The sequence below is a fragment of the Mesoplodon mirus genome, assembly GCF_964341445.2.
Source record: "Mesoplodon mirus genome assembly, chromosome: 14".
Lineage (NCBI taxonomy): Eukaryota > Metazoa > Chordata > Mammalia > Artiodactyla > Ziphiidae > Mesoplodon > Mesoplodon mirus.
In genome coordinates, this window is record NC_138990.1 from 1,277,166 (window position 1) to 1,290,110 (window position 12,945).

The 12,945-nt window shown below is 41.3% G+C and overlaps 1 long non-coding RNA gene across 1 annotated transcript; it reads right to left on the reverse strand.

Annotated features, from left to right (window-relative positions):
* Nucleotides 1-4,320: 4,320 nt before the first annotated feature.
* Nucleotides 4,321-11,552, reverse strand: LOC309815312. Its single transcript, XR_014295841.1, has 4 exons — nt 9,855-11,552; nt 5,507-5,572; nt 5,182-5,231; nt 4,321-4,447 (listed from the first exon to the last, which is right to left on the reverse strand). It is a non-coding gene; the product is annotated as an uncharacterized lncRNA (long non-coding RNA).
* Between the last annotated feature and the right edge of the window lie 1,393 nt (nt 11,553-12,945).

Genomic DNA, 12,945 nt, shown 5'->3' on the forward strand with positions numbered 1-12,945 from the left:
ATAAAGAGAAGTCTGGAAGGAAATTCACCAAAATATATTTAGAGGTTATATCTCTGGCCTGTGGGGTTCCAGGTGATTCTTCTTTTTTATACTTTTCTGTATTTTCTGAATGTTTTATAATAAGCATATTTATACAATGGGGGAAAAACCAATAAATCTCCTTTTCTTCTTTTCCCCACAAACATGTTCTCATTGGGCATGCATATAAAACTAATTTCAAGATCATTAGGGTGAGCTGTTTTTATCCTGAAGTGATTAGTGTTTGTGACCTAAGGCCACTTCCCAGCACACCCTCACCTCCCTGAAAAACTAGATTGGTCTGTTCTGTCTGGTCTCTTCCCCTCGGAAGGAGAGCCCCCGATCCATGAGTTCCAGAAAGGCCTAGTCCTGGGCCTGATTCCCCAGGTGACTATGGCCCCTGGTATCAGCACCTACACATAGTCCTAGCCCCATCCTAGCTCTTTGCAAAGAATTCCCGACCCTCTAAGTCTGCTCATCTTGCCCAAAGTTGACAGTGCTCTTCCCTGCAGTCATCCAGCAGAAGTCTTTGCCTCCTCAGTAGGTGGATTTGGAAATCATTCTGGCAATCTCAGTATCTCCACATACCAGGCTCTTTGCCCCACTTCTGGGCTGAAGGTCATGGGCAGAGCATGCCAGGTCCAGTAACTTCATCCCAGGTTTCTTGGGTACCTTAAATGTTCCTCAACTGTGCCCCAGCCTTGTACCTCAGAGAGCTGGTTGGGTCCATTCTGCTACCTCATTCCTACTGGCCACAGTTTTGTGTCTGAGCCCTGCATCTGCCATTGGCCACCTCATCATACATAGATACACCGCCTGGCATAGGTTGCTGCTATACGTGGTGCATCTGGTCCTCTTCCCAAGACTCCACTCTGTGCCCTGGAGGTTGTAAGAAGGCCCCTACTGGGTCTCAATGCCTGCTAGAAAGAGGACTGGATTTGCCAACTCCCTGTTTCAACTTGAGTCATAATCTAGCAGCCCCTCCCTTGAGCCTCTTCTTTTACCTCACACTCACCCCACACTCCACCAGCTTTCCTCTTGATCCAGAACCCACCATGCCATCAGAGGTGGTCAGGCCAGCTCTATAAGGCTGGACATCCTCACCCCAGTCTGGAGCATACCCTTCAAATTGTTACAACACTGGAGTGAGTGACCAAGTCCCAGGGTGCCTCAGTAGACTGACATCAAGACTGGTGTTGATTATCTTGGGATTTTGAAAAAGATTGACATAGTCAATCCTCATCTCTCCAGACCAGCTCCCTATCAGTCTGAACCAGGAAGTAACATACAAATGCCTTCAAATAGATTTGCTTTGAACTTGGTTAACTTTACTTTATAGTCATTTCTACCTAGCTTGGGTATTTGATTTCTAACTCCATAAATTTGAGCAAAAGCGACTAGAAAAGGGGAAAGCAGCAACTACAAGGCAGGCATCAGGAAGTGATAACTGGATAATGATCACATGTAAGGGTTGGAAAAATGTGAAACCTCAGAAGGAAGAAGCAAAAAACCCTATGAATCTGGTATTACCACAAAGCACAATAACGGATGTTTATAACAAAACTCCTAGTCACACACAAACATGAATCACATTCAGCATGCTCCCCAAGGATGCCTAGGTGTTTGCAAAGAACTCTCAGACTTCTGAAAGCTGCCCACCTGCCCAAATTTCAGGGCTCCTCTTTGCAGTGCATCCATCAGGAGCTTTTGCACAACCACACTGCACAAGCAACATGGGTCAATTTTCATCATTCGGATGGCAGTTTTAAGAAACTCATTCAAATCTATTTTTTACTGTTGATACATTTATATACTGATACACTTAAGGCAAATATAGTGTTGTTTTGCTGTATATGTGCAAGTTTCTAGAACTAGCCAATGGAGGGGAAAGAAAGCTGAACCAATGAACTGTTAATGACTTCAGTTTTCTGGTTAACTTTACTTTCCTCATCTGTACAATGGAGTATGTAATACCTGCCTGAAGTACTTCACAAGATTACTGTGAAGATAGGATATGTACGTGAAAATTCTATCTATGGAAAGGAATATGGAGTGTGCTTTACTATAGTAATTTATCTTATCGAGATTGAGTCATGGATTAAAATGACAAGAGGAAGGAAAATTACAAGTACATAATACTCAAAGTTAGAGATTAGGTATATCTGGCAGACAGATAATTGGTTTAGAATTGGGCACTGCTCCGAGAGGACTTCATTAGCAATATGCAGTTCCCTGGGAAATAGCGACACCTACTGTACCCTGCCTGGTACTGCAACTGACCTGGAATACCGGAAGCCTTCAAACTTTAGTCATGACGTGTATAATTTTAGTCAGGCACAAGATACCATTGCAAAAATAAACATTTTTCATAACAGCACTATTTACAATAGCCAAGACATGGAAGCAACCCAAGCGTCCATCAACAAGTGAATGGATAAAGAAGATGTGGAGTACACACACACACACACACACACACACACACAGAATATTACTCAACCATAAAAAAGAACGAAATAATGCCATTTGAAGCAACGTGGATGGACCTAGAGATTATCATACTAAGTGAAGCAAGTCATACCGATAGAGACAAATATCATATGATATCAGTTACATGTGGAATCTAAAAAATGATATAAATGAACTTAATTGCAAAACAGAAATAGACTCACAGACATAGGAAACAAACTTATGGTTATCAAAGGGGATAGCGGGTAGAGAGGGATAAATTAGGAATTTGGTATTAACATATACATACTGCTATATATAAAATAGATAAACAACAAGGACCATAAACAACAAGGGACCCATATTCAATATCCTGTAATAAACTATAATGGAAAAGAATCCAAATATATATATACATGTATGTATACGTATAACTGAATCACTTTGCTGTATACCTGAAACTAACACAACATTGTAAATTAACTATACTTCAATTTTTTTTAATTATTTAAAAATTTTTAAATGACCATATAGTATTTTCTGTGGAAAAATCACAATTTTCTTCCATTCAAAAGTAACTTCTATAATTTTTCACTCAAATGTAATACATATTAATTGTAGAAATTTTAAAGAATAAAGATAGTCCAATAACATCATTATCAACACTTAATACTTCATTTAGAGCCACTGCCATCACATCATCGTCATCATTCTCTCCTCATTCTTCTCCTTCTTCTTTCCTTTCTTCCCTTCCCCCCTCCAAAAACAATAGTAAATCAAAAGTAAAATCCCTCACCAGGTTACCACTGCCAACAGCTTGGTGTGTGTTATTCCATACATTTTTGTGACAATGGAAGTATCTATTACAAACAATAATGGACTGAACTGATTGTCATTGATCCCCAGCCAAAGACCACCACGAACACAGCTGTATCTAGGTTTATCATTCTACAGTGAGGGAGAATGCACAGCACAGGGAACTGTGGGGTGTTTCAGTAAGAGACTGTTAGGAAGAACTTACAGCATTCACGCTTGTGCTAAGTGGCTTGCAGGAGGGTTTAAGGAAGCAGGGCTTTGCTCTAGATTGGGTGTGGCCAGGAAACAGCATAATTCTATGCTTGGGTACCTTTATAAATCTCACCCAGAAGGAGAGATGACTGGAGCTAGGCTAAAGCTGGTGAAGAACAGGTAAAGAAGTAGCAGTCACTTCTATTAGCAGGGACAGGTAGATGCTTGGTCATATTTGTGGTTTGCACAATATTCCAGTTTTGTCTGTGTGCAGACACGATTACAGAGTGGTCTTGTTTTTGTCCCATCCAACACATTGCTGAGTGGCCTTACCTGATGTTGGTGTTCTATGAAACAGGAGAACTCCAGGTCCCCACAGTGATGTCAGGCCAGCTCCTGGCTGTCAGGGGCTGCTCCTCTCTTCCTTATGGTTTTCTCTTTGTTTTAACTTAACAATGTTGTGGACCTTTTTTCAAGTCAATATTGGGTCTAATTTAACCAAATTTCTCTTATTGAAGAATTGGATTTTTCTAACATTTTAGGCATATAAAATACTAAAATGAAAACCTTTAGAAATATGTCTTTGCACACTTATGCCATTATTTCCTAAAAATAATCAATATCCAGAAGTGTAATTATTAGGTCAAATGATACATACATTTTTATGTTTTTAAAAGATATTGCCAGAATGCCTTCCATAGAATCTGTACTAATTTCACATCCAACAATAGGATAGGAGAATACCCAATTCCCCACAAACCCTTGTCAGCGCAAAGTATCATCCACCTTTTTTAAAGTCTTTGCTAGTTTCACAGACAGAAAAACATCTTGTTTTTATTAAAGTTTTATTATGTAAAACTGGATACACAAAAAAGACCATATAAGGCATATATATGTCTAGACTGTCTCAGTATCTTCAGGGGAGTCCACTTAGAGGTACGAAGTTTTTGTTGGTGTCTCAAGTCTGTTTGTCTAGCTGCCAGTTAAGAAGAGATGTAACAGGAGATTAGCTCAAGATAGTGGAGTAGAAGGACGTGAGTTCACCCCCTTCTTACGAAAACACCAAAATCACAACTAACTGCTGAACAACCACTGACAAAAATACGCTGGAACGTACAAAAAAAGATACCTTACATCCAAAGACAGAGAAGAAGCCACTGGGCTTCCCTGGTGGCGCAGTGGTTGAGAGTCTGCCTGCCGATGCAGGGGACACGGGTTCATGCCCCGGTCTGGTAAGATCCCACATGCTGCGGAGCAGCTAGGCCCGTGAGCCATGGCCGCTGAGCCTGCGTGTTCGGAGCCTGTGCTCCACAACAGGAGAGGCCACAACAGTGAGAGGCCCATGTACCACAAAAAAAAAAAAAAAAGAAGAAGAAGAAGAAGCCACAACGAGCCGGTAGGCGGGGCACAATCGTGAATCGTGATAAGATTGAATCCCATACCCACCAGGTGGGCAACACACAAACTGGAAAACAATTATACCACAGAAGTTCTCCCATAGGAGTGAAAGTTCTGAGCCCCACGTCATGCTTCCCTGCCTGGGGGTCTGCCAGATAATCTGGCTTTGAAGGCCAACAGGGTTTGATTGCAGGACTTCCAAAGGACTGGGAGAAAGAGAAACTCCACTCTTGGATGGCACACAAAGTCTCAGGCACACCAGGACCCAGGGGTAAAAAGCAGTGACCTCATAAGAGACAGGGCCAGACCTACCTGCTAGTATGGGAGGGTCTCCTGCAGAGATGGGGAGCAGCTGTGCCTCACTGCGGGGACAAAGACACAGGCAGCAGCAGTTCTGGGAAGTACTCATTGGCGTGAGTCCTCCCAGAGACTGCCATTAGCCCCACCAAACAGCCTGTAGGCTCCAAGGCTGGTATGCCTCAGGCCAAACAACCAACAGGGCAGGAACACAGCCCCATCAGTAGAAAAGTGGCTTAAAATCTCCCCGAGAACAGCCCTGCCCACCAGAGGGACAAGACCCAGCTCCACCCACTACTGAGAAGGAACCAGACCCTCCCATCAGGAAGCGTGCACAAACCTCTTAGACAGCCTCATCCATCAGAGAGAGGGCAGACAGCAGAAGCAAGAATGACAATCCTGCAGCCTGCAGAACAAAAACCACAATCACAGAAAGTCAGTCAAAATGAGAAGGCAGAGGAATTTGTCCCAGATGAAGGAACACGATGAAACCCCAGAACAACAACTACGTGAAGCGGAGCTAGCCAACCTACCAGAAAGAGTTCAGAATAATGATAGTGAACATGATCCAAGATCTCAGAAAAAGAATGGAGGCAAGGATCAAGAAGATGCAAGAAATGTTTAACAAAGACCTAGGAGAACTAAAGAACAAACAAACAGAGATGAACAATACAATAACCGAAAGGAAAAATACACTAGAAGGAATCAATAGCAGAAGAAGTGAGGCAGAAGAATGGATAAGTGAGCTGGAAGACAGAATGGTAGAAATCACCACTACAGAACAGAATAAAGAAAAGAGAAGAAATGAAGACAGTCTAAGAGACTTCTGGGGCAGCATTAAATGCACCAACATTTGCATTATAGGGGTCCCAGAAGAAGAAGAGAGAGAGAAAGGACCTGAGAAAATATTTGAAGAGATAATAGCTGAAAACTTCCCCAATCTGGGAAAGAAAAGTCCAGGAAGTGCAGAGAATCCCAGGCAGGAGAAATCCAAGGAGGAGCACACCAAGACACATAGTAATCAAATTGACAAAAATTAAAGACAAAGAAAAAATATTAAAAGCAACAATGGAAAAATGACAAATAATATACAAGGGAACTCCCCAAATGTTATCAGCTTATTTCTCAGCAGAACCTCTACAGGCCAGCAGGGAGCAGAACAATATATTTAAAGTGATGAAAGGGAAGAACCTACAACAAAGAATACTCTACACAGCAAGGATCTCATTCAGATTCGACAGAGAAATCAAAAGCCTTACAGACAAGCAAAAGCTAAGAGAATTCAGCACCACCAGAGCAGCTTTGCAACAAACCCTAAAGGGACTTCTCTAGGCAGGAAAGAGACCAGCAACTTAAAACAACCTTGTACATATATAGACTGCTATAACAAAACCTCATGGGAACAGCAAACCCCAAAACTACAATAGATACACACACACAAAAAGAAAAAGCAACCCAAACACAACACTAAAGATGGTCATCAAACTACAAGAGAAGAGAACAAGAAAGGGAGGAAAAAAGACCTACGAAAGCAAACCCAAAACAATTAGCAAAATGGCAATAGGAACATACATATCAATAATTACCTTAAAAGTAAATGGATTAAATGCTCCAACCAAAAGACACAGACTGAATGGATACAAAAACAAGACTTGTATATATGCTGTCTACAAGAGACCCACTTCAGACCTAGGGATACATACAGACTGAAAGTGAGGGGATGGAAAAAGGTATTCCACACAAATGGAAATCAAAAGAAAGCTGGAGTAGCAATTCTCATATCAGACAAAATAGACTTTAAAATAAAGACTGTTATAAGAGACAAAGAAGGACACTATATAATGATCAAGGGATCAATCCAAGAAGAAGATATAACAATTGTAAATATATATGCACCCAACATAGGAGCACCTCAATATATAAGGCAAATACTAAGAGCCATAAAGGGAGAAATCGACAGCTACACAATAATAATGGGGGACTTTAACACCCCACTTTCATCAATGGACAGATCATCCAGAAGGAAAATCAGTAAGGAAACACACGCCTTAAATAACACATTAGACCAGATGTAATTTTCTTTTTTTGTGGTATATTTGTCTGGTTTTGGTATCAGGGTAATGGTGGCCTCATAGAATGAGTTTGGGAGTTTTCCTCCCTCTGCAATTTTTTGGAACAGTTTCAGAAGGATAGGTGTTAACTCTTCTCTAAATGTTTGATAGAATTCGCCTGTGAAGCCATCTGGTCCTGGACTTTTGTTTGTTGGGGGTTTTTAAATCACAGTTAAAATTTCAGGCCAACATCACTGGTGGACATACACACAAAAATCCTCAACAAAATACTAGCAATCCAAATCCAACAATACATTAAAAGGATCATATACTATGATCAAGTGAGATTTATCCCAGGGATGCAAGGATTTTTCAATATCCATAAATCAATCAGTGTGATACACTACATCAACAAATTGAAGAATAAAAACCATACGATCACCTCAATAGATGCAGGAAAAGCTTTTGACAAAATTCAACACCACTTATGATGAAAACTCTCCAGAAAGTGGGCATAGAGGGAACATACCTCAACATAATAAAGGCCACATATGACAAACCTACAGCTAACATTATACTCAACAGTGAAAAGCTGAAAGCATTTCCTCTAAAACCAGGATCAAGACAAGGATGTCTACTCTTGCCACTTTTATTCAACATAGTTTTGAAAGTCCTAGCTATGGAAATCAGAGAAGAGAAAGAAATAAAAGGAATCCAAATTGGAAAATAAGAAGTTAAACTGTCACTGTTTGCAGATGACATGATACTATACATAGAAAATCCTAAAGACACTACCAGAAAACTACTAGAGCTCATCAGTGAATTTGGTAAAGTTGCAGGTCACAAAATTAATACACAGAAATCTGTCGCATTTCTATACGCTAAAAATGAAAGATCAGAAAGAGAAATTCAAGAAACAATCTCATTTACCATTGCATTAAAAAGAATAAAATACCTAGGAATAAACCTACCTAAGGAGACAAAAGACCTGCCTGTACTCCAAAAACTATAAGACGCTGATGAAAGAAATCAAAGATGACACACACAGATGGAAAGATACACCATGTTCTTGGATTGGAAGAATCAATAATGTCAAAATGATTATATTACCCAAGGCAATCTACAGATTCAATGCAATCCCTATCAAATTACCCATGGCATTTTTCACAGAACGAGAACAAAAAATCTTAACATTTGTATGGAGACACAAAAGACCCCAAATAGCCAAAGAAATCTTGAGAAAGCAAAATGGAGCTAGAGGAATTAGGCTCCCTTACTTCAGACTATACTACAAAGTTATAGTCATCAAAAGAGTATGGTACTGGCACAAAGACAGAAATATAGCTCAATGGAACAGGATAGAAAGCCCAGAAATAAGCCCACACACCTACGGTCAATTAATCTATGACAAAGGAGGCATGACTATACAATGGAGGAAAGACAGCCTCTTCAATAAGTGGTGCTGGGAAAACTGGACAGCTACATGTAGAAAATGAAATTAGAACACTCTTTAACACCACACACAAAAATAAACTCCAAGTAGATTAAAGACCTAAATGTAAGACCAGACACTATAAAACTCTTAGAGGAAAACACAGGCAGAACAGTCTCTGACATAAATCGCAGTAAGATCTTTTTTGATCCACCTCCTAGAATAATGGAAATAAAAACCAAAATAAATAAATGGGGCCTAATTAAACTCAAAAGCTTTTGCACAGCAAAGGAAACCATAAACAAAACAAAAAGACAACCCACAGAATGGGAGAAAATATTTGCAAACGATGTGACAGATAAGGGATTAGTCTCCAAAATTTACAAACAGATCATGCAGCTCAGTATCAAAAAAACAAACAACACAATCAAAAAATGGTCAGAAGACCTAATGAGACATTTCTCCAAAGAAGACATACAGATGGCCAAGAGGCACATGAAAAGATGCTCAATATAGCTAATTAGAGAAATGCAACTCAAAACTACAATGAGCTATCACCTCACACCAGTCAGAATGGCCATCATCAAAAAAACCTAGAAACAATAAATGCTGGAGAGGGTGTAGAGAAAAGGGAACTCTCCTACACTGTTGGTGGGAATGTAAATTGGTATAGCCACTGTGGAGAACAGTATGGAGGTTCCTTAAAAAACTAAAAATAGAGCTATCATATGATCCTGAAATCCCACTCCTGGGCATATATCTGGAGAAAACCATGCTCCAAAAGGATACATGCACCCAATGTTCATTGCAGCACTGTTTACAATAGCGAAGACATGAAAGCAACCTAAACGTCCATCAACAGATGAATGGATAAAGAAGATGTGGTACATATATACAATGGAATAGTACTTAGCCATTAAAAAGAATGAAATAATGCCATTTGCAGCAACAGGGATGGACCTAGAGATTGTCATACTGAGTGAAGTAAGTCAGACAAAGACAAATATCGTATGATATCGCTTATACGTGGAATCTAAAAAAAATGATACAAATGAACTTATTTACAAAACAGAAACAGACTCACAGACTTAGAGAACAAACTTATGGTTAGTAAAGGTGACTGGTGGGGGGAGGGATAGTTAGGGAGTTTGGGATTGACATATACACACGGCTATGTTTAAAATGGATAACCAACAAGGACCTACTGTATAGCACAGGGAACTCTGCTCAACACTGTGTAACAACCTAAATGGGAAAATAATTTGAAAAAGAATAGATACATGTATATGTATAACTGAATCAGTTTGCTGTATACTTGAAACTAACACATTGTTAATCAACTATACTCCGATATAAAATAAAAAGTTAAAAAAAAAGAGAGATGTAAGATGAATGAGGTGTCCATAGGTTGCTTGGGATTGGGACATACCTTCACAATAGTGCTTTTCATAGTGTATATCTGCCTCCCCACTGAATTAAGAGCTTCAAAGGGGCAGAGACTGTGTCTTATTCATTTTTTCCAATTTTTAAAATTGTGGTAAAATCACATAAAACTTTCCATCCTAACCATTTTTAAGTGTACAGTTCAGAGGTATTAAATACTTTCATAATATTGTACAACCATCACCACCATCCATCTCCAGACCTCTTTCCACCTTGTAAAACTGAAGCCCTATATGCATTAAACAATAACCCCCATTCCTCTGAGCCCCAGCCCGTGGCCACCACCATTCTACTTGCTATCTCTGTGAATCTGATTACTCTAAGTACCTCATATAAGTGGAATCATACAGTATTTTTGTGACTGGTTTATTTCACTTATCATAATGTCCTCAAGATTCATCCATGTTGTAGTATATGTCAGAACTTCCTTCCTTTCTAAGTAGTATAAGAAACATGTTGCTTTAAACCACTAAGAATATGGGGTTGTATGTTATTGTGTCATAACAAAGCCTGTCCTGACTAGTACAGCAATAAATACCCAAAAGAATAAGAACTTATCTAGCAACTGTTCCAAGGACAGCTTTGTCATAAACCTTTGTAGTGGTAGCATGTGGACACCTTGGTTTGTCAACTAGGAGCAGGTTCACGCTCCCTTCTTTCTAAGGATGTTTATTGGGAATTACAAGGTGCTCACGATACAATGAGCTATAGTATTATGACGAGACCACAGACAAATTGCCAAAATCCAGGAAATCTGAGAGGTGATGGGTTTTGAGTCTGATAAAAAATTAATTTGGTGGATATGTATGCAGACAAGCAACACCAGGGGGAATAGCTCCTGCAAAGGGCTGGAAGAAGGCCCTCATCCTCATTTCAGACAACTAGTGGTCACTCAGCTCTAATCTGTCTACAGTCCGTTCTGCTCTCTCAATCTATAGGACAGTTCATAATGCAGGCACTCTGGACTCAGCTAGTTTTAGAAATGCTCATATTAGTTATAGTGCTCATGGATTTTTCTCCACAACTTATAGGTACAAAAATATTACTTTATTTCTATAAATCAAATTAACCTGGTTCTGAACTCCCAGGCACTTCAGGGGGAAAATATTCTATCTCAGCCATCTTGGGGATGGTCACCCTCCTCCCTAGAACTGAACAAGAATTCAGGGGACTTGTGTGGCTCCCAGCAAAGGGAAGAAGAGCCTCTGGTTCCTGGTTGCTGCCGAGAAGCTCATCATCCGACCTCACACAAAGGATAGGCAGATCCATCCTTCCACACCAAAGCATGGGGACACCTCCCCATAACCCTCAAGGCCTGGCTGTCTCCAGCATCCACACCTTCTATCCCACCAGAGCGCTGGAGAAGCTGCATGGAAGCAGGACACAGTTCTACATCACTTAAAGGACAAAACATCCATCTCCATCCTCACCTCAGGGAAGGGTCACTTCTGCTTCCTCACTTCTTATAAAGGAAGGAATAGCTTACCTACCACACACAATACGGCGTATCTTGAAAGGAGAGCGTCGAGAGCGTGTGCCAAGTCTGTGCACTCGTGGGCTCGCAGGAGAGAATTTCAGTGAATCCACCTGAGGCTGATTAGAACCCCTTACCTGACAGATGTGAAGTACGCCTACAAAGGCCTGAAGGCTGAGCTTTTCCCATGAGTTCTCTTCCTCAGCCTCTGATCAGAGAGGTCTGATCAGCCTTCTCGACACATAACCTTCAGAGAGTCCCTGGAGTGAACCTCAGCCCTGGGAGGACTGTACTCCCAGCGTCTCAACCCAAAGGACTTGCTTGAAGCTGAGGGCGTGATGTTGGTCTTTGGATCCAGCGTCAGTTGATAACTTCTCCTGTCTCAACCATGGCTCCAGCTGCAGGTGGTGAAAGCCTTTAGCCTGTGGTTCAGCACTGCCAAGCCCTGGAGTCCATGAGATGGGTGCCATACCCACCTGCAGGCAGCAGATTCATCTGTAGCCCTAAACCCTAGGCCCAGTGTGTCTAAGGAAAAGCTAGTCCCATGGACTGGGAACCCTTGGAAAAAAGAGAGGAAGACAGTTCCTGGCTTGCATTTATTTCTCCACAGGACCTGAAGCGGCCCTCTGAAACTGACCCCTCATCTTGGCTCTTCCAAACACCCCTGACTCCACCTAACATCCTCAGGGAGCTAGGTCATTCTCTCTGTCGCTTGCCCCCCCCTACCTCAACCAGGACCTGGTATTTTACATCATTCCAGATGGACCTCTCTGGGACCACACCTTCTCTCTACTGGTCATACAAATTGCCATGTCACAGCAAGGTCTGTCCCTGGGACCCATCAGACAGAATTTTAAAATTGTAGAAATATTTCTTACTGCTTTGATTGCTAGTTTTTCCTCCAGTTGGTGAAAATGATCTTTAAAAACTCCAACCTTGGCTCTACTACAACCAAAATGGCAAGTTCAATCCCCGCACCTGTGAGATAGGATCTCTGTGCAGTTGACCAAGAACAGTCTGTTGTAGCCATGACCACCGCCCTCTGACAGGGGCAGAGTAGCCAGGAGGGACAAGGCCCTGCCGATACCTAAAGGAACCCTCTCCTGCCATCACCTGTGGGGCTACTGGGGAAAGGTAGGGAGCCAGGAGACTCCTGGGAAAAGATGTGAGTCTGCCTCCTGTTGGGTTAGGGCCAGCGGTATGCTGGAGTTCACTTGGTTCATGAGAGTGAACAGGGAGCATCTCTTTCTGGCTCTACTTTCAGTAAGGTCACGTGGGTAGCAGCAGACCACTGGTTAGGGGTGACAAGCTGAGAGTCACAATGTATGGACCAGGGACCAGAACCAAAAACAGAGGGGAATTTCAGAGTGAAGGCCAGA